The 22426-nt window shown below is 48.3% G+C and overlaps 1 long non-coding RNA gene across 1 annotated transcript in view; it reads left to right on the top strand.

Moving 5' to 3' along the window:
* The window catches only part of LOC129384111 (uncharacterized), a 34688-nt gene that overhangs the window by 9162 nt on the left and 3100 nt on the right, over window positions 1-22426 (top strand). The window contains exon 2 of the long non-coding RNA XR_008611887.2: window positions 1302-1380. This is a non-coding gene — a long non-coding RNA (uncharacterized lncRNA). The remainder of the gene's footprint in view (window positions 1-1301; window positions 1381-22426) is intronic.

The following is a 22426-nucleotide window of genomic DNA, read 5'->3' as shown; positions in this document are numbered from 1 at the left end:
CTGAGGCATAAGCCTACAAACCTACACTGTTGCAACGACTCAAACATGGCGATCACACCATGCTACAGCCTTATGATCACTACAAAAGGCACGCCAACATATACATAAAAAGGATTACAAAGGGACAGTATTCCTAACAAAATCACGATCCTTACCTCGCATGTCTTCGGTGTGTCCGTCGGTGTCCAGTTGTCACGTTTCACTTGTGCTGCCCTTCTCTTCCTTCGTTCAGCGTCGCCGGGGAAACGAAATACCCGCTGTCCGTTTGCGCTCGATCGAGTGCACAGAGGAACATATGAGCCGGTCACGTTTCGTTAACAAGCATGAACATCGCAATGGACTACACAAAGCACGTGCTCTCGCACCATAACGCCACAAACAAAGGAAATGGCGCGCGCGTCTTTTCAACTCGACGGCAGGCGCGAAAGTACCAACATGGCGCCGAAAAACCAGATAGGGCGGAGGGCGGTTCACACGCTGTCCGCACCCATAAAAGGAGCGCTGGCATCGACTTACCATAGCGTTACTGAGGCGCAGTTCGAAGGCAGGCGAGATGCGCGGATGAGGCATGCGTGGCTAACACAGGCTTCCGAGAGCGAGAGAGACGGTGAATTGGCGTCGCCGCGATGCCCTCTCCCCTCACGCAACACCTGGCGCTCTATTGTTGCACTCGCTCTTCTCTATCGAGGCGCAGTCGTGCAATGGCGTCGCAGCTAATGGGAACTCCGTCGAGACGAGCTCGTGCTGTGGCGCCGCTGCAAATTAGAATTTAGGTACCGTTTCGCAGCTACAGACGCCGGACGCTGGCTTTTTCGCTGAACAAGCCATTTGACGCTTTCGCTTCTACAACACGGCCGGTAAGCGACTGCACTGCCACTTTTCTCTCTAATATTATTCGCACAAAAAAGACGCACGTTAAACGCACAGAAGTAAACAAACCGACGGAAAACAGTCGTGGATAAAATAGCTACAGAATGAAACTCTGAAAATTCTCATGAGGCGTATATTGCTGCTCAGATCAAACTCCAGAATAAAATGCGTCCAGATACTTTTGAAGATAAAAGGCGATCATGATAACAATCATTATTACAGAAGCGCAGCCCACTGGTTCACGAGAGTACTAGCTGGGCAACGAAACAGTCAGAGGGCCCACTCTTTCACAGGATATATTTCCTATGACTACTGCAGATGAACATACACTTTAGAATTACATTGCAAAATTTAGTTTCAAAATCTTGTGACCCTTTTTGATGAAGTAACTGCTTGGTGCTCCGTGATGTATCAATTTCTTTTTTACGAAGACCCCATCCTGAGCCAACCTAACGAGTACCTTGGTCCAGGAAACGAAGTATACTTTGACACTACTTCAAAAACATCTGAGTAAGTTTGACAGCTCTCCAAGCGTTTCAAGGGGTGTTGTGACTGATAAAGCTGGTTTCTTGTTGAACGGCAGACTTATAGAAGCAGTTCATTTGTCTTGTAGAGCACTACGTAAGTATTACCAGAGATGCTCAACTCAAACCCGCACTTTTCATTTTTCAAGATTAGACTTGTAAAAGGGACATCCTTTTACGAGATAATCCCGGTTCAAGCATGCACCCTTATGGAACAATTTTGGCAGCACATGAATATCAGAAGCACAGACAGATTTTCTCACATTCGCGTAGCCATGAATAGACAGCATGCTTGACTTCTTTGTCACACCCGCCGTGGTTGCTCAGTGGCTATGGTGTTGGGCTGCTGAGAACGAGGTCATGTGATCAAATCCCGGCCACGGCGGCCGCATTCCGATGGGGGCAAAATGCGAAAACACCCGTGTACTCAGATTTAGGCGCACGTTAAAGACCCTCAGGTGGTAGAAATTTCTAGAGTCGTCCACTACGCCATGCCTCATAATCAAAAAGTGATTTTGGCAAGTAAAACCTCATAATTTCTTTTACTTCATTTTCAATAAGTGTTAGCCTTCCAGGAAGTGTTTCTGCGGTCTGAACAAGTGACAATAGCTTGGAGCGCGATTGGCACTGAAAGCGAGTGGGACATTACCTGCCAACTGAGATCCCGCGAACTGCACATTCGCCAATTTTATCAGGGCGTTACCGTACACGGTGAGCGTTTCATCATGCGCGAAGTTTAGCGGGCTCAGGTATAAGATTACCGGGGCACTCTTCCGGATACCGTGTTTCCACAACAACATGGCAGCGCCGAGGCTACCCGCTTCGGCCCTAACCCGCTTGTGATACTTGCTTTCTGTCGGGACACCAAGAGATAAATGGTCAAATTGGCGGTCGCTAGGTCACACCTGACGCCAAACACAAAGTGTAAGTGCTATTTGATCGTTATATATATATATATATATATATATATATATATATATATATATATATATATATATATATATATATATATATATATATACTGTGAGCATTATATTACCCCTTCATCTTCTTCATCTGTATATATTCATCAACTCGGCCATCGTCTTCAGCGCGCGACCTGCGCAATAAACCGTTGAGGCTTAGCAGCTGTCTCGCAAGTGGTGGAGGCTGCTTTCGATCACTTGGTCCTCTACGCCTTCGAGTTTTCCTGGAGCTTCGTTCAGGCCGCCACTTGCTCCACCTTTCCGCCAGGATGCCCCAAGAAGATCCTCCAGGAGCCTCCGGCGTCACCGTCTCTGCCCCACCGGCCGTTCCTTCGTGGACCGTCAGCACGTGGCAGCGCAATCCCACCATGTTCGCTGGTCTTCGTAGTGACGACGTTGATGACTGACTGGACAATTATGACCGCGTGAGTGAGTCTAACCGGTGAGATGACATGCACAAGCTTTACAACGTCGCATTCTACCTCAATGACGTAGCGAGGACTTGGTTTCTCAACCACGAGAGCACCTTGCCTGACTGGGCGGCATTCAAACACCAGCTTCGGCAGATTTTTGGCGCTACCAGCGTCCGCTCTGAGGTCGCCAAGAAAAAGCTTGATGGACGCACGCAACTCCCCGGGGAAACATATACATATTATATCGAGGATTTCCTCGCCCTTTGTCGCCGTGTTGACGCCACCGTGACGGAATCTGATCGTGTTCGTTAAATCCTAAAGGGCATTGCTCACGTCGCGTTCAACGCACTGGCGATCAAGAATCCTAATACTGTTAACGATGTGATCGCGACTTGCCAACACCTGGACGCACTGCAGGCCGTCCGTTTCCAACCTGTCGCCCGTGACGCACCTCCTTCGTCGGATACCGACCTGCGTCCGCTGATTCTGACTCTCATACGCGAAGAGTTCCGAGCGCGAGGCCTGCTCAGTCCTCCCGTTCTCCAGCCACAGCCTTCGGTTCCTGGCCTGCGCGACATCATCAAAGAGGAGCTATCCTCCATGACCTGCGCAGCGAGCTGCGGCCCTCCTTCGCCATCCACCTCGTATGCTCAGGTTGCGGCTATGCAACCAGCGTTCGTTCGGAAAGCGCCTCCTGCTCCTGCTACTGCCCCCAACCATCTGGCGACTCTACCACCCCGTCCGCCTGCCACAGGATTTTTACACTACCCGGCCTACGCCCCGCCCCATTTGTTATTATTGTGGTATTCGCGGTCACATATCGCGTTTTTGCCGAAGACGACAACAGGACGAACGCCGTGGCTACGTTATTTATGAGAGAGACCCGTTGCTTCTTCCGAGTCCTTAGCAGCGCCGGCTCTCCCCACGCTCACTTTCTCCACCTCCCGAAGCGCGTCGCAACTACCATCCAGATCGCCGCCGCTCGCACTCCCCTCTCCGACGCTCGACATCACCCCTGCAACCGGCCACCCGCACTCCTGACTACCTTCGGAAAACAAGATGGTGCAGTTTTTGAAGGGAAAGCTGCATGGCTCGCACAGACTACAATTCCTCCAGCGTGCCCGGCCAATACTTTATTCGTGTGCGTAGAAGGTGTACCAGTCCTAGCATTGCTTGATACGGGAGCAGCTATTTCTATTCTTCACGATGGCTTGTGCGCTCGTCTACGCAAAGTTACTACACCTTCCAGTGGAGCTCTTCTTCGTGGTGCAAATAATGTGATTTGGCCATCGGCGCAATGCACCGTTCGAGTTTCGATCGACGGGATACGCCCCCATATCCAGTTCGCAGTATTGACTTCCTGTGCTCACATGCTTATACTAGGAGGGAACTTTCTCTCTTCGGCGTCGGCTTTCATCTCGTGCCGTGTGCGCCTCGTTAACCTGACAGACACCGACAATTCCGACGAAGTGCACGAACCGCCCCTTCGCTTACGAACTGCTGGCGATTGTATGGTGCCCCCTGGTCGCGAACAACTCCTTGCAGTTAACTCTGACATCCCCGATGGTGACGTTTTAGTTGTACCGTTAGCCCGTTACTTATCCAAAGGGATTGCTTTGGCACCCAGCCTTGTTCGCTTCACCAACGGCATGGCCACTTTGGCTGTACTCAACACAACCAATGAGCTAGTCCTGCTTTCTAAAGGCGCCGTTCTCATGTGCGTCTTGGACACTCAGCCTGTCTCTGTGCTTACCTCGACTACGGCTGTTTCACAACCACCCACAGCTATGGATCTGGTCCCTGCTTCTGATCTCGCTAGTGCCATCAGCTCCGATCTAACGCCACAGCAGACGGGGGAGTTACTGGCGTTGTTATCCAAGCATGAAGACTGCTTCGACGTCCGCTCTCCTCTTCTGGGACAGACTTCTGCGACGGCTCATCGTATACACACAGATGGAACTACCATCGTGCGTGGGCGCCATATCGCGTTTCTTCCGCTGAACGACAGATCATCAATGCCCACGTTGCCGACATGCTGAAACGTAGCATAATCCGCCCATCTTCAAGTCCTTGGTCGTCACCTGTCGTTTTGGTGCGTAAGAAAGACGGCTCAATGCGATTTTGCGTAGACTACCGTGTCTTGAACAAGATAACCTGCAAAGGTGTATATCCACTGCCCCGAATCGATGATGCGTTAGATTCATTACAAGGCGTGGAGTATTTCTCCAGTCTTGATCTACACTCTGGAGACTGGCAGATACCCATGCACGAAGCAGACAAGGAGAAAACCGCCTTTGCCGCACCGGATGTACTTTACGAATTTAACGTAATGCCTTTCAGCCTGTGTAATGCTCCCGCCACATTTGAGAGCGGATGATTTACACTGTACTACCGGGCCTAAAGTGGAAGACTTGCTTATGCTACCTTGACGACATCATCATATTGTCGCAGCACTGCGCGACTGAGGCAGAGAAAGAAGTAGAGTGCGCGCGCGTGAGCTCGGGGTACTCTGCGCCGGCTGGGCCTGGCCTGTAGCTTCCCTCTCGGACCTCGTTTCACCCTGTAAATAAACTACATTCGTAACATCTTTGGTGGAGGTGCGGGGTAAATCTTGGACGATCCTGGACGACCCAGCTCTACCAACTGTCCGACGGAGTAGACGCTTGGCCGGTTTACGACCACAAGCAGCGGACATGGCCGATTCCGGAGAAGGCAATGACGACCCCACCTGCGGCGGACCAGAAAGCAATCACGCAGGTCAGGCCGGCTACTGGACACCGCTGCGAGAGCTACCCACCTTTTCGGGGAATGCGAACGAAGACGTGGACGACTGGCTTAAACACTACCACAGAGTGAGTGGCCACAACCACTGGAGCTCTACGAAGCAGCTCGATAACGTGGTTTTTTTTTTTTTTCGCTGGAACCGCGCTCCTCTGGTTTGAAAACCACGAGAACGTTCTGACAAGCTGGGATAATTTTTTAGAATTCACCAAGTGCTTTGGGGACCCGATCTCTAAGAAAAAGAAGGCTGAGCAGATGTTTTCCCGACGAGCTCAATTACCTGGCGAAACGTGTACAACGTACATAGAGGCTGTTCTGAAATTATGCGGAATCGTCAGCGCTACCATGACAGACGAAGACAAAGTAGGACATCTGCTTAAAGGAATCGCTGAAGATATTTATAATTTTCTTATAACGAAGGACGATCTTAGTACTCCGTCTGATTTGAAGAAACACTGCCGGGCGTTTGAAGCGCTGAAAATTAGAAGGATTGGGCGAAAGTTTGGACGCTTGGACAATGTTACTACTATTGCAAGTATGTCCGTCCCAACCTACGACGACATCTCCTCGGTGATTCGGCAAGTGGTTAAAGAAGAGCTTGAGCGCCTTAAAGTTGTTGACTACGCTCATGTGTGCCATCAGTGTGCATTTGATCATCGCTCCCGTGTGCCACCGGCCACCTGGGCACCTCAGAGTTACCGAGAACCTCGCAGGACCTATGCTGATCGTACGGAGAGCAGCAACTTGCCACCGCAACCGACAAGTTTTGGACGCCGACAAGATGCACCACAACGATTTGTTCAGCGGGCGCTTCCCTCCTACAACCAGCCTGAGAGTACATTTCTACCCATGACACCCATGTCACCGGTGTCACCCGCGAGAAGCCGCGACTCCCGCATTTGCTACAGCTGCGGTGTGCCTAGACACATTGCTAGGTATTGCCAGGGCCACCAGCAGCGTGCTCCACGGTTTAATTCCTACACACCCCGCGTGCCCGCTGACGACCCTGCAGAGACGATTTTTGAAGGACAGGTTCATAATAGAAACTGCCGCCCCACTGCCAACTAAAGCAAAGTCACTCACATTGCCAACTAAAACATACACTTTGTTTTTAAACAATTTTACACAAGGGAGTCTTGATGAAGATGAACGTATTGCGACCTCACCCCCGTCGGTCGCACCAGCTAGTTTCCCAGCGGCGGCGGTGATAACGAGCGACGACGAGGTGATGGAGAGCGTCGTTGTCGTGTCGGAGGTGGTGTGAGGCTGCGATCGGAAACGGGGGAGCCACTGCGGTTCGCGCGTCCCTGCTGCAGCCGCTGGAAGGAAATGGGGTACGGCAACACACTAAGAAAAAAAGAGTATCTCTTACTATTTTCGGAGAGTCTGGACTCGCCATGTATACGACACACTTTGTGGGAGATACCCGAACTCTCTTTCGGCAGAGAGTCCCGAGACTATCTGTGCTCGATACAAGGTGGTTACGTGACTCCACACACAATAGTCATTCACACTCTCTTGTAGTAGTCTCCTAACCCTCTCAAAAGGGTTACACGACTAGTGCTGAGGGAGTCCGCTAACTATTCTGCATGAGTCAGACGACTCAAGATAAAGGGTCACATGACCACTGCTGAAGGATTCGGGCAACTATTCTTGATGAGTCTGATGACTCCAGCAGTGTGTGTCAAGTTACCCTTAGTGCGTGGTGCAGGACTCTTGCAAATAGAGTAAGATAACTAATCCATGTAAGTCATTTGACTCTCGAATGGCAGTGTCGAGCCGCTTTTCAAAATGTGTCAACTTTTGTTGTAAGTACACACGACTACGGCTAGTTCTCAAGATGACTACTGTGAAAAGACAACATATAAGAAAGAACCCATAGCAAACTTGCCAAAAAGGACATGGCAGGTTAGCAGCAAAAAGTTAACATTTCATCACCCTATGTTGTCTTCTGGAAAATTCAAATTCATTAGTCAGCACAGAATCACCATGAAAGCAAGACAGTTCTCAATACTATTAAACTGGAATCAATAGCCAACCAAGCAAAACAGTCTTAAATAAACATCCAATACGTAGCCTGCAGGTGCATATGCATGACACTGCAATGCAACTCAGAACCATAATGAGACCCCAAAATATTATGTAACACATGTAGAAGTTTAATTCAGCACTGCACGTCTCTAACGTCAAAACGTTTATAAGTTAAACCTATTTCACTGTTCTTCGAGACGTGTTTTTATTTAGAACTTACGATTTAACATTTTAAGCAAGTAAGCTGCACATAACTAAAAAAGGCTGCACTTATGTACAAAGGAGACCCAGATAATCAAGTGCAATAAAAACAGTATTCCAACTTAGATTACATAATCTATGCGTTATACTATGCTTGCTGAAAACAACTGGTTGGCAATTTATAATCCAATCTAACAGTAAAAACAGCTGTCTTACCTTATGGTATTCTCGTTGGCACTTTTCCCCCACAACTTCAGCGTCAGTTGAAAATTGATCTGAAAAATACCACATTAAAAAGTTGTGCATCAAGATTATTCTGTCATACAATATGCAACAGTGTATAAAAGCTTCACAACAGATAATATTACAAAAATAAGTACAGCAACAATGATACTAATTGTTTATTTATGTTGACAAACATACTTTTCCAAGACGAAGTACAATAGCTGACACAGACAATTTCACAGATTGCAATAACCACTAATACAAAACTTGGCATAATGCAAACACGCTGACAAAATATGTAGCACAGGTAGCTGTATTTTGTTACGGCAAAGATAGCACATGAATAATGAGGACAAGGGAGGAAGCAAAACACAAACTATACCCAGCTGCGTGCATGCAGCTGTAACAATACACATGGTGCACCAAGATCCAAAAGAAACAAAGAGGAAGAATGTGAGGAAGGCTTCTTTTACTCATCATAAGTTATCCTGTAAGAGCAGATTATGCACTGGCTGTAATCTACCCTCAGCACATACGTAAATAAGTTACATTAGGTGCCACATTTGCAAATCACTCATACGATGTTCTTGTGATTGTCCTTATTCCGACTTTTAACTTGGAAAGCATGACTGAGTTACGTAAAGCCTCCCTACGGCTTGGCACATATACAGAAAGAAGTGTTTCTATAAACACTGGAGGTGTTTGACACATACGAGGTGACTGACACATACCTCTTTTAATTCTTCTGTCTTTGTCTTTATGATTATCTATCACAGTAGTCTTTTGTAGAGTGATACACATCCAGATAATACACCGTGGGCAACAAAGTGTGAATACCTGTTCTTGATTTCTACCTTTCTCTGGTGTCCCGCTAAGGTAAGATTGGTGCAAAAAATTGTCTTCCCAATGTATGCGTTCCCACAAAACAAAAGAGGAGCAGATGATAAGCCCCATTAATGGTGCGTGAAATAAAACATCTGTTCTTAACTTACCAGTGTCATTCGAATCTGGTGCGATTTTCTGCTTTGTTGGGTACTCTAGCACAGGTGCTACGCAGTTCACTTTGTGCCCGAAGCAACTCTCACACCATAGCAGGATGTCAATTTTGTTTTTCAAATTATAAGCGAAACTCTGGTTATGGGGGACAATTGCAAACTTATAGTTTTGCTTTGTATCTTCATTATGTTGTAGAGCAGGGTAGAAAGCAAGAACAGATATTTATAATTTGGGTTCCCACTGTGCATTGCATGGAAATGTTTCAATGAATGATAAAACTACTTGGTAGATAAACATATGAATGATAAGAGAATTAAGCTCGAAGTCTGCCACATCAGTAACTGGGAATTTTATGTGTAATTGAAATTTTTCGATTCCCAGTGATGAAGAAACAGTTTTGACAATATGTGCCAAGGCAAATAAATCACTCATGCTCCCAAAGGAAACAAAATAAAAGCAAGCAAGATTACAAGAAGTTCGAACTTGCAACCTAAAGTGAGACACCTCACATGACTCATTTATGTATTTACTGAGCATAAATTACATCTGGCGCATAATCTACTTGTGCAAGATGACGAACAATAAGTTACTGTTGCTTTCTCTCTGGGGCATTCCGCTGTTCTGAACACATGCACATTGTGTGGCACAGCTGCGCGGATGTAGCTGGGCACAGCTGTTATTCAGCATCAGTCTGTTTTTATGGTATTGTACTATTATCGTTGTAATTTATAATTAGCAAATAGCCTAACTATTGGGTTGATCAGCTCTATTTTAAACAAAACATACTGACAGATTTTCCTGTTTATCGCTAACAAAGAGATGGGTACATCATTTCAGATTTCAAGAAACAGCTGTGGAACAGAACCAATTCTGAAGACAGAAAATCTACAATGACCAGTACTTTTTTTTAATAAATACCATGTACTCTTTCTGCAATGAATACCATTATTACCAAAAATTGTAGCCTGAAAAAATAATTGGGATATATTTACAAAAGTGACAGGGATTAGAACTGCATGTTAATTTCAGATGTCCTCCTAAACAAGGTCACAATAATTGAAGTTTCAATAATTTCAGCAAAATGCTGACATCTCATTATTGAAGGTAGTCAGTGCTGAAGGTATTGTTAGTTTGTCGGAGTCCTCAGACTGGCAGCTCTGAAATATTTGTCACCATACTTGGTGGAACATTATTTGCTCTTTCAGATATTACTTTGCCAAAGAGCCTTCTGTAAGCCTTGTGGGACAATTCTGTGTGGAAGAGAAATCTATTTTGTAATGAAGAAGAAGAGAACAAGAAGAAGGCCAGCCAGATCGTCTCTCCATGCCTGCTGTGCAGCCAGTGGGCCAGCCGGCTCGCCAGTGCTTAGCACGAGTGTGAGCCGTTCGGGCAACCAGCTGTTCCTGCTCTGCGTCACCTGCCTCCTCGGTTACGAAGAGACGTTACCCTCGGAACTGTTCAGTGCACCCATTACAATTGAAGGAAGGTGCGGGGTACTCAAGAACATCTACACCCTGGAACTCCGGTCTCGGACTCTGCCTCCCGTCATGCCTGACTCTCCCCAGCCGACGCCGCCGCCACCCCCCGTTGCCTGCTCTGGCGCTGTCCCGCAACGCCATCCAGCGGTTTTCAGCGGTACGGATGAACAGGACGTCAATGACTAGTTGACTGCGTACGAACGGGTGAGCTTGCACAATCGATGGGATGATACCGCCAAGTTAAATGCCGTCATATTCTACCTTGCGGGAGTGGCTCACCTGTGGTTTAAAAATCACCAAGCCGACTTTCAGTCCTCGTCCGCGTTCAAGACCAGTTTCGCTGCAGTTTTCGGTCGCCCTGCCGTACACAAGTTGTGCGCCGAACAGCGGTTACGAGAGCGTGCGCAACAACCCGGTGAAACATTCACCTGTTACATTGAAGAGGTTCTCGACCTATGCAAACGTGTGGATGCGTCTATGCCCGAAAATGACAAATTGAAGCACATCTTTAGGGCATCGCCGATGGCATTTTCCAAATGTTGGTCGCCAAGGGGACGCGCACCGTAGCAGAGCTCATAAACTTGTGCCAAAGCTACGACGAGTTGAGGAGGCAGCGCGAGTTGACCAGGCGCCCCTCAGTAGCTGACGAGGCCCTCTCTTCCATGACAGCCTTCTCTGATCGCTCCTCCTTGCTCACATAAATCCAAGCTTTCGTGCGGGAGGAAGTTGCACGTCAGCTTTCTCTGCTACCCTTCGCTGAGCTACAGCAGCCGTTGCCGCAACAGCCTCCTACACAGCTCGCTCCTACGCTCCAGCGGGTTGTTGAAGACCAAGTTGCTGAGGCTCTACCAATGCAGCATCAGCAGCACCTTGCCGCCGCGCCACTTACTTACGCATCCGTCGCCGCGCAGTCCCCTCGTCAACCGCTCGTTGTGCTACATCCTCGGCCGCCACCACCCGTTCATCATCCCGTTCATCGACCTGCTCCTGCCTTTACTAATCCTTGGCGCACGCAAGACAACCGGCCCATATGTTATGCCTGCGGTATTCCCGGCCATGTTGCACGACTCTGCCGCCGCCGCATGCTGCACTCTGATGAGTTTGTGCAGTCGCCTCCCTACGCCAACGTGCAGCCTTTCCATGACACTTATTTTAGTCGGCAGTCGAACAGGCCACCAGCCGAGCGCCCGGTCCTTACACGTCGTTCACCTTCCCCGCGTCGCCGCTCGTTGTCCCCCATGCGGCGGCGCCCTTCACCCACGCAAGAGGAAAACTAAGCGCCGCAGTTCAGGAGGCAAGAACTGCGTAGCCATCGATCTGTACAAGTCCTCCATTGTCGCCTTCGAACGTTGTCGATCTTACTATTGACGGCGCCCCTACCGTTGCGCTAACTAATACTGGAGCAGCCGTGTCTGTCCTAAACGAACGCCTCTCTCGCGCTTTACGAAAAGTTACGACGCCACTTTCTGGGTTTTCTCTTCGCACAGCAAGCGCCCAGCCAGTTCAGCCTTCAGCAGCATGCACAGCTAGAGTTGTTATTCAGGGCGTTCTCTATATTGTGGAGTTTGTGGTTCTGCAGTTATGTTCTCACGACGTGATACTTGGGTGGGATTTTCTTTCGGGAAATAACGCCGTCATCAATTGTGCACGTGCTGAAGTCGAATTATCGCCTCTGTGTGACATGCCCCTCGTCGGCGCCACTTCTCTTCCCGCTAAGTTAGTTCTTCGAGAAGACATCGCCATACCGCCGTACTTGTCTGCCGTTGTTCCCGTCTTCTGTGGCGCTGTCTCTGTAGGCGCTGTCCTCTTCACTCCTTCAGAACTCTTCATGACTCGCAAAGACGTTCCCCTCCCTTTCGCCGCGCTTGACATTTCAGCCGGTTTCAGCGCCATCGTTGTCTGCAATCCGCTTCTTACAGCCCTGATGGCTCTTCGCGGCGAAGCACTTGGCCATGTTCAGCCTCTTGATGACATGTTTATAACCGACGTGCCGGATGCTTCGTATGCAGAGCTCACTGACTTCTGTGCACTTTCCACTTCTGCTCCGCCATCACCTGACTTATTCACACCTTTCATTGCCGGTGACCTTACTTCCGAGCAGCGCTCCCAGCTTCTTCGCCTGCTTGCCCAGTTCCGCTCTTCTTTTGATGTCGCTCAGCCTACTGTGGGTCGCTCGTCAACCGTCAGCCATCACATCGACACTGGCTTCAACGCGCCATTGCGGCAGCGCCCGTACCGCGTATCCGCCAAGGAGCGTCAGGTGATCAGTGAGCACTTGAAGGACATGCTTCAGCGCGGCGTCATTCGACCTTCCAATTGCTCGTGGGCATCACCGGTGGTTCTCGTCACAGAAAAAGACGGTTCCATTCGGTTCTGCGTCGATTATCGCCGTCTCAATAAGATAACGAGAAAAGACGTCTACCCTCTACCCCGCATTGATGACGCTCTGGACAGCTTGTAAGGCACTAAATTCTTCTCTTCGTTGGATTTACGCTCGGGCTACTGGCAGGTCCCGATGTCAGCAGTTGATCGCCCTAAAACGGCATTAATTACGTCAGATGGTTTATACGAATTTAATGTGATGCCATTTGGCCTATGAAATGCGCCTGCTACCTTTGAACGAATGATGGACAATATCTTGTGCGGCCTAAAATGGAGCACGTGTTTGTGCTATCTCGACGACATCGTTGTGTTCGCCCCTGATTTCAGCACGCACCTTCTTCGCCTTAGGCAAGTGTTGACGTCCTTGACCAACGCAGGTCTGCAACTGAACCTGAAAAAGTGCCAGTTCACAGCGCGCAAGCTCATGATTCTAGGTCACGTAGTATCACAAGACGGCATTTGCCCCGACCCATGAAAACTTCGCGCCGTAGCAGAATTTCCGAAACTCCGCGCCTTCATCGGCCTCTGTTCTTACTTCAGACGCTTTGTTCGCAATTTTGCCTCGATAATATCACCTCTGACACAACTCTTAAGTGGCGCCAACGACCTATCCTCCTGGTCTCCTGCATACGACACCGCGTTCGTGAACTTACGCCGTCTCCTGAGGTCTCCGCCTATACTGCGACACTACGAACCCACCGCCCAAACTGAAGTGCATACCGATGCCAGTGGTATTGGCCTTGGCGCTGTCCTTGCGCAGCGCAAGTCTGGCTACTCCGAGTACGTCGTTGCTTACGCTAGTCGTGCGCTGACCAAAGCGGAACGCAATTACAGCGTCACAGAAAAAGAATGCCTGGCCATCGTTTGGGCACTCGGGAAGTTTCGCCCCTATTTATACGGCAGGCCTTTCAATGTGGTTACTGACCGTCACGCCCTTTGTTGGTTATCCTCTTTAAAAGACCCGTCTGGACGCCTTGCCCGCTGGGCTCTGCGCATTCTAGAATACGACATACACGTCATATACCGCTCAGGTCGCAAGCACACTGACGCTGACGCTCAGTCCCGCTCTCCGCTGCCAGCCGACACGGCCTCCCTCTCCACCATTAAGCCGGTATCCTCGGTCGACATCGACACCTTCGCATCAGAACAGCGCAAGGATCCTTGGGTGGCCTCTCTTTTGGATCTCCTTTCTGGCTCACCTGCGTCTCCCATCTCCCGCTCCCTGCGTCGCCAGGCTGTCCATTTTGCTGTCCGGGATAACCTCCTGTATCGACGCAACTACCAGCCCGATGGTCGCAAGTGGCTCCTGGTTATCCCTAGGACCTTGCGTTCCGACATATGCGCGTCTTTCTATACTGACCCACAATGTGCACGCGCAGGCGTTTTGAAGACGTATGAGCGCCTGCGGCAACGTTATTACTGGCGAGGAATGTTTACTTTCGTCCAAAAGTTTGTCCGCTCGTGCCCGCAATGCCAACGCCGCAAATCTCCGCCTCATCCGGCCCACGGTTTATTACAGCCGCTTCCGTGCCCTGCTCGTGCCTTCGACCATGTGGGAATTGACCTGTACGGGCCGCTACCACTAACACCCGCCGGAAAACGATGGGTTATTGTCGCAGTTGATCACCTTACACGCTATGCCGAAACCACTGCTCTACCTGCAGCGACCGCCAATGACGTTGCATCCTTTCTGCTCCATCGTTTCATTCTTCGTCATGGCCCACCTCGGGAGCTGCTGAGTGATAGAGGCCGTGTGTTTCTGTCGCAGGTGGTTGAAGCTCTGCTTGCTCAATGCCGCGTAGTTCACCGGACCACCACGGCGTACCATCCTCAAACTAACGGGCTTATAGAGCGTTTCAATCGCACCCTTGGTGATATGCTCGCCATGTACGTTTCATCGGAGCATACAAACTGGGACATCATCCTCCCATTTGTTACGTACGCATATAATACGGCTACGCAAAATACCACAGGATTTTCTCCATACTTTCTTCTCTACGGTCGCGATCCTTCCCATACCATCGATACGGTTTTGCCTTATACACCAGACGCGTCAGAATGTGCTCCCGTTTCAGCCGTCGCCCGATACGCCGAGGAATGCCGTCAATTAGCCCGAAGGTTCACCTCCGCTGACCAACAACGACAAAAAGCCAATCGTGACGGCGACGCTACGAATCCGAACTTCGCTCCCGGCACCCTTGTCTTGTTGTCGGTGCCTCCTACCATGCCTGGAATTTCGACAAAACTTCTCTCGCAGTATGATGGACCATACCGCATCGTCAAACGCACCTCTCCGGTCAACTATGTCATAGAGCCGCTTACATCAACATCCGACAAGCGCCGCCGTGGACAGGATGTTGTTCACGTGCGCCGCCTGAAACAATTCTATGACCCGCTCGTCTCCACGTCGTAAGTCGCCAGGATGGCTCCGCTTTTGCACCGGGCGTAATTGTAATGAAGAAGAAGAGAACAAGAACAAGGCCAGCCAGATCGTCTCTTCCATGCCTGCTGTGCAGCCAGTGGGCCAGCCGGATCGCCAGTGCTTGGCACGAGTGTGAGCCGTTCGGGCAACCAGCTGTTCCTGCTCTGCGTCACCTGCCTCATCGGTTACGAAGAGGCGTTACCCTCGGAACTGTTCAGTGCACCCATTACAATTTGATCATTACTTTTTGGGTATGTGTTGCAACTTCACGTGTTTTCGAAGTGCGCGCACCTTTTATCACCTCATCTGGCGATCCTTCAGAGTTCGGACTATCACTGCTAACACGTGCTCCTTCCTATCTTCCTGCCACTCGGCTACTTATAAATACGCTCTACACATTTGAATAAACGTTCATTTTGTTCTACTGACTACGCTGATGCTTCACTGGTCTGGCGTTATTGCGAGCACGCCATGGCTATGCCACAGTGGCGACGAGGATGGACATCGCCCATGCAGTGAAAGTCGACGCTGAACCGGAACCCACGCAGAACCGAGAAACCAAGGTCATCATGGCTCACCAACTTCCCGACTTCGAAGAAGGCAAAGATAAGTGGAAACCGTACCTTATTAAAGTAGAAGCATACTTTGAAGCGAATGCCATTGAAGATTCGACTAAGAAAAGAGCATTGCTTGTTGCTGCGTTAAATACGCATACGATGCAAGTGCTGGCAGGGAAGGTGGCTCCGCGCAAGCCAAATGCATTGACGTATGAAGAAGTCGTCGAAGTTTTGAGTGAGCACTACAGTCCCAAGAGACACGAAATCACCGAAAGCTACAAGTTCTTCAGTCGTTGTCAAGCGGAGGGCGAGCCTTTTAATGAATTCCTGGTAGACATTCGCCGAATAGCTGACAATTGCAATTTTGGCAGTGCTTTGGATCGCATGCTTCGAGATCGCATTGTTTGTGGAATACAGTCAGGTGCTCTGCAGAAGCAGCTACTGGCACAGCGGGAATTAACGCTACAAGACGCTGAAGCGATGGCCCTTGCAGCTGAGGCTGCGGATAGTGATGTAAAAGAGATGATCGGACCGGCAACGACACCCGTGTTAAATGTACAGGTGCATCAGAAAGGAACTCTGGTGGGTGAGAGGAGGGCTGCCGCACGTCAAGAATGCGCAAGGTGCGGTAGTACAAAACATAATGACGCGTGTTGCCCCTGGTCTAACGCTCGCTGTTACCGCTGTGGACGACGTGGTCACCTTGCAAGGAAATGTCGGAGTCGCGGGGTGTTAAAAGCTGAAGCAATCGTGAGTGAAGCTGAAACTGCATCGTCGTTAACAATTAAACTGTTAGAAGTAGTGTTACTTGGCACTATCGATTTCCAGAACATACGAAGGTTTGTTTTCATTAATTTTGGCAAAGGAACAGCATGGTAGAAATCCTTGGCAGATGTCAGTTTCTGGTGAAGTTCTTCCTTGGCATCATTGAACTCTGCAATTTTGACAGGATTACTATTTCTTTTTGACTTGCGCAATCTCGAAACAGGACGCGATAAATGCAGTAGTTCTCTTGTCATCCACGGTAAATTAATATTTTTGTTGTTTTTCTTTTCAAGGGAACAAACTCGTTAATACATGTTTCAGCAATTTGTTCAAAAAACCTAACGGCAACATCAACATCACTGGTCAAAGATAACTTATGAAACTTCTCAAACGATTCGCTAAGCATTTCGGTAACTTCAGCATCATTGGCCCGGCTAAAATCATGAAAAGTACAGTACTCAATCCGCGGTTTGGGAACTATACAGCAAACTGAGAACAATACGGCTTGTGGTCAGAAATCCCGTCAGTAACGCAGCACTGGAAACCACTCTCGAAAATACTTGAACTAAGAGAAACTAAATCTAGGACAGCCGTTTCCCTGGTGTTCTCGTGGACAATCTATGACCGAGGGATAGGGAAAGGCGCAAGAATTTTCTTGAGAAAGACACGCCGTAGCCGGTAATGGTGAGATAGGGCCAGTGAATGCCTGGTGCATTAAGATCTCCCATAAGTATTATATTTGATGATTTCAAATCATGCAAGATGTTGCTAAGAGAACCGAATTGATCATTACAAGAGCCGGGAGGCCGGTAAAACACTCCAATTAGTGCGGATGACCTTTCCAAATGAATCTTGCACAAAAGCAATTCAAGTTCACATGGGGTTTCGAGAACTGAAAACTTCAGGTGGGATTGTATATAGAGGGCGACACCGCCACCTCTGCCATTTGGTTTGTCAACTCTTACCAACGTGTATCCATTTAACGCAGCTTCGGAGTCGTATATGCCATCATGTAGCCATGTTTCCGTAATACCTATTGGGGGAATGAGCAGTTACCAGAGAGATGAAGTCGGAATATTTATTGAGAAGGCTTCTTGCGGTATTATTTAATACACGGAGGTCATTAGTGTTGCGACGAAGTAGTCAAGGCGGAGAGGCAGATGTGACACTATTTAGTGGTGTATTACGAGGTACTTTCTCTAATGTATTAGAAGCACTGTGACAGTTGTAGCGAACTTCATCGATAAATATATGGTCAAACCGTATGCAGACCGTGCACCCGTCGTTCCCGAAACTCTCAGACGCTTCCCAAAGTTTTTTTGCGGATATTCCGGACACGTAGTGAAAAATCTTCTGATATACAGTAATCGGTTTCCTTAAGCTTGCGACCACTTTTTAACACCGAAACTTTCTCCCGGTAGTCCAGAAGTTTCATAATCACGGATCGCGGACGGTCACGTGAAGGCCATCCAAGACGATGGCATCTTTCTATTTGAGGACAGCTAATTTTTAGTTTATCTTCAAACCATTTTGCAATGTCTGAGGACAGGCGTTCATTATCTTCATAGGAGGATTCTGGCAGACCGTGTAAGATTAAATTGTTCCTGCGAGCCCGGTTTTCTTATTCATCACTTTTAGTTGAAAGCCTGTGTATTTCGTTTCTTAAACGTATGAGTTCACTGTTAAGACTTCCACTTTCGACGGCAGGCTTATGTGACGAGGACTCCAGACCGGCCAGACGCGATTCCATAGTCTCAAAACGTGTATTAGCAGATTGTTGAAAGTGTTTCATTTCGGCGATATCCTCAGCTAATCTTTTCTGTCCGTTCAAGAGCTCAGCGAGCATTTCAGACACCGACGGTTGATCGGCAAAACCTTGCGAAACGCTCAGATCTTTTGGGGAGCGAGGACCAGGATTGCTTTCAACATCACCACTCTGTAACAATCTACTAACGCAAACAGCGAGCTGCGAGTATAAAGAAATATAAGCAAACATCCGTGTGAATGGTGTGGGCAAGGGAGCAGCAGTAGGAATCGATCATCACAACGAATGTAGGGGGCATTCTGAAAGTAACATACTTGCGTATGAAATAGGCAGCTGGTAAGCATGCATGGTGCTCGTACTGCTGCTACCTCGCCCACTGAGGAAGGAAGGATCCGGCTGGGAATTTATAGGCATGGTCGTTGACGTCATAGGACTGGGCTTGATTGTGAATGGACGGTTCAGTATGCCAGCTATGCCCGGTTTGCTGGCACGTGTTGTTGCGGGAAGATCAAGACAGTCATCCATAAGGGAGATAGGACAGTTCGTATACAGCAGCCCAGGCACGTTGACAATGGCGACGAGTGCACGAGAGCTGTGACGTCAGGAGAGATGACCGCAACACATTCGAAGTTGCAACAAGCGAGGAAAGCGAGGAATTGCTCTGGTGGCCATTCAGGGCTGTTTCCACCGTGTCTGTGGCGCTTTAAGCCACTTGTGTTGAGGAGGAGAAGTGAGGCCTAAGCTGCACAAAATGTGTATGTTTTCGTAGCCATTTCGTGGCACCCCGTTGACATCGTAGGCGTCACGATACACTGTCATTCGTTTCTTTTCGCCACGGCCCATTTCGGGCTCACCTAATTGATGCATCGGGAAGGTTCGTGCCGCGCTCTCTGAAAGTGATTCCTCTGTGTTGCACCAAGACTAACGCGTATTAGGGCCCGTTTCCTCATATACGAAGCCCAGCAAGGTGGGCGAAACAAGGGATCAAATCGCGCAGCCATGTCCGAAAGAGATATGAAGGCCTGCCAAGGCGTTTCGTGGCTCGTACAGAAGACGGTGGGTGCGATTGCGACATACTATTTTTCCTGACAGAGGTCCCGAATTATGCAACGAATTACGCAACGCTTCTAAGCGATCTGCTGGGACCACTGATGGATACGTACAGGCGTTTTTGTCCTTCCCATGTAGGCCGAAGTGAGCGAGTACAAGTGCCTTGGAATTACAATTACTAAGAAGCTAAATTGGAATAGCCATATTGCTGCTACCGCCTCTTCTGCTTTCAGAAAGCTATGTCTACTTCGCCATAAGCTTAAACATGCATCCCATGAAGTAAAATCATTAGCCTATACCACTTTTATTCGACCCAAATTGGAATACTCGTGCTTTATTTAGGACCCGTTTACGAAAATCAACATTAACGCCCTTGAAAGGATACAGAGAAAAGCCATACGTTTTAATTTTTTTTTTTCTAAATACGGCCGAGAACAGTGTATAACTGAATTACTGCGGGCAAATGGTTTTCACACCCTTCAAACGAGGTGAAGGATAATACGCTTGGAGTTCCTTTATTCCTTCATAAACCGTAAATTTTTTCAGATCCTAGTCCATACTCTTTCTACATCCTCTTTCTACATTTCTGCTCTTTCTACATCTAGGAAAACCCGTAATTCCCACCCCCTCGCTCTCTCCCCTTACGTTGCCAGGACGAACCTCTTCAAATTTTCTTTCTTTCCTCGAACAATAGAAGAATGGAACCTCATCCCTTCCCATCATCTGAACTCCCCTGAATCAATTCACACTCATATTATTAGTATTTCCTAAGTGACATTGCTGTTTTGTGCTATATTGTTTCACTTCTTAAGTTTTATATTTTGCAATTCTGCCTTTTGTACGCCTATTTTTTCTTTGTTACCTTGCCCCTCCTGCTTGGGCTACACGGCCTGCAGTATGATGTAAACAAATAAATTTTAATATGTAACGCCGGGTAAAGATCAGCGAGAAGTTACAACTCAGTAACCTAAACATGTTTGCGCGTTTTCTTCTCGCCGTCATGACAATGCTCCCGTCTCGTGCTGTCACAATAATATGGATCACTTAGCCGAATGTACAGCTTTCAAACCAGTCTGCGGCTATAAAACTGAATGACGATTTCAATTTTTTTTTAATTTGACCTACTAACGTCTACAAAACTTGTCCGCACAGTGTGAAAGTGTTTCTGTTTACACAGTCTGCTCACCTACATTGATATATAACACATCAGCAGGACGAATGCTTTGGCATTCAAGTAGTAAAGTCAGATAAAGCATCGTCACTTTCCAATGTTGACTGATACGCTTGCGACTATCATGTTTTGATATGCTACAATCACGAAAAACTGCACTCACTCACCTCATAAAATAATGAACCTCGCGCGTGACTTTTCAGCGCATGTCATGCTTCCTAATCAGGTCGGACTCGCCAAGGGACGAACAGAGCAAACAGCGTTTTCCCCCGAAGTACTTGTGCGAAGGCAAAGAAAAATCCGTAGATGCAGCAAGGCGCATTTTGGTTATTTTGTTACGCATATAGGGATCAGAGCGCGCGGGACGTTTGTGTCTTCACCGGCCGCTGCCAGGCACGCTGAAAAGGGCGGACTCGTCGACTTACCAGACAATACTGCCATCTGTAGTAAATGATAATAGGTAGCTGAGGCTCGCACGGCTGCGTTAGAGGGGTCTACCATCCGGTGATGTTCCGTGCAGCGAGTTTTCCCTTGTTCGGGGAATTTTCGGCCGCAATATTGAACGAAAGGGAAAAAGTAATCTTCGTCAAGTTGCAGCGACATTTAGGATTAATCAAGTGAACATAAGAATTATACCTTTGCGAATGCCATCACTTTGACAAAACGCAGCACACCCTTTTCATTGCGCGGGCCAAACTTAGAGTCGGCCAGCTCCAAGTTCTAATGGTCTTTGTTATTAAAAAGCTGGTGTGCTATTTTGGTACAAAACGTGAAATGCAGTAGAGTGACCTAGCATAGTGCAGTTTGTTGAGTCAATATTATGAGATGACCTACTTAGAATCGCTAAAAAGTTGCGAGCGCCATCAATGGCAGTTGATAGTAAAGCTCTGTCTACGCCTAATGTATGCCGGGAACCGACATTAGAAAGTGCCACGCTAGCAATGGCGTTTTCAGATTGCTGTCCGGCCGAGATAGTAAAAACGAGCTTTGTAATGTTTTTAAGATGATGATGACATACGATTTTGAAATACTGCAAGGAGATTTTTCATAAAGAAACAAATTGAATATGAGGGGACACTCGGCAAAAACTGGCAGCAGGAAACACGTCACGCCTAGTCTTAACCCTAGTGTTGGATGTAGCGCGTTTGTTGGACTCCCGGCGTATTCTTGCGTTACTTCTGAACTTCGACACGGCACCACTGCGCTACGGCAAGGTGAGAAATTTTGTTTGACAGTCTGCGATGGATTTCACGCAATTTTGGCTTTTAAGACATGGAACCGAGACTTGTGTCAGCGAAACACAGCTCGGTCATCCTGGCGCCGTTAAATTGAGTTAATTAGCCGTACTTGGAGATGTTTGTGACGCTATCTGTGACGCTAGTTTTTGGGCATGCTCACCGCACCCGGCTGTGTGACGCAGTTAGCAAAAAGCAGTTCGGGCCGTGGGACGCAGTCTCGCGTGTACTGAATCTTACCGAGACAAGTTTTAGCGCTTTCTCTGACTTACAAAATTATTGTAACTGAACTCGTTACTTTTCGGGATACTTTTCAGGCACGCTCGCCGTGCCTCTCATGACGCAGCGAAAAGCAGCTCGGCCGTGGTGACAAAGTTAATTTGGCGTGTACTGAATCCTATAGTGAGACAAGTTTTTGACGCTTCCTATGGCCCCGCAACATGTGCCTTCTTTTGGTACTGCCTTCTTTCGGAAGACAGGACGGGCGATTGCGAATAGTAGTAACACTGGAGTGTGTTGCTTACGCCAGCAGAACGCGCAAGAGATAACGCCGAGAAGCTCAAAAACCAAGGACTCGAAAATTACGTCTTCTGGA

Source organism: Dermacentor andersoni, chromosome 9, assembly GCF_023375885.2.
Source record: "Dermacentor andersoni chromosome 9, qqDerAnde1_hic_scaffold, whole genome shotgun sequence".
Taxonomy (NCBI): domain Eukaryota; kingdom Metazoa; phylum Arthropoda; class Arachnida; order Ixodida; family Ixodidae; genus Dermacentor; species Dermacentor andersoni.
Note: the sequence above shows the minus strand (reverse complement) of the source record. Positions and strands in the feature narration are given on the sequence as shown.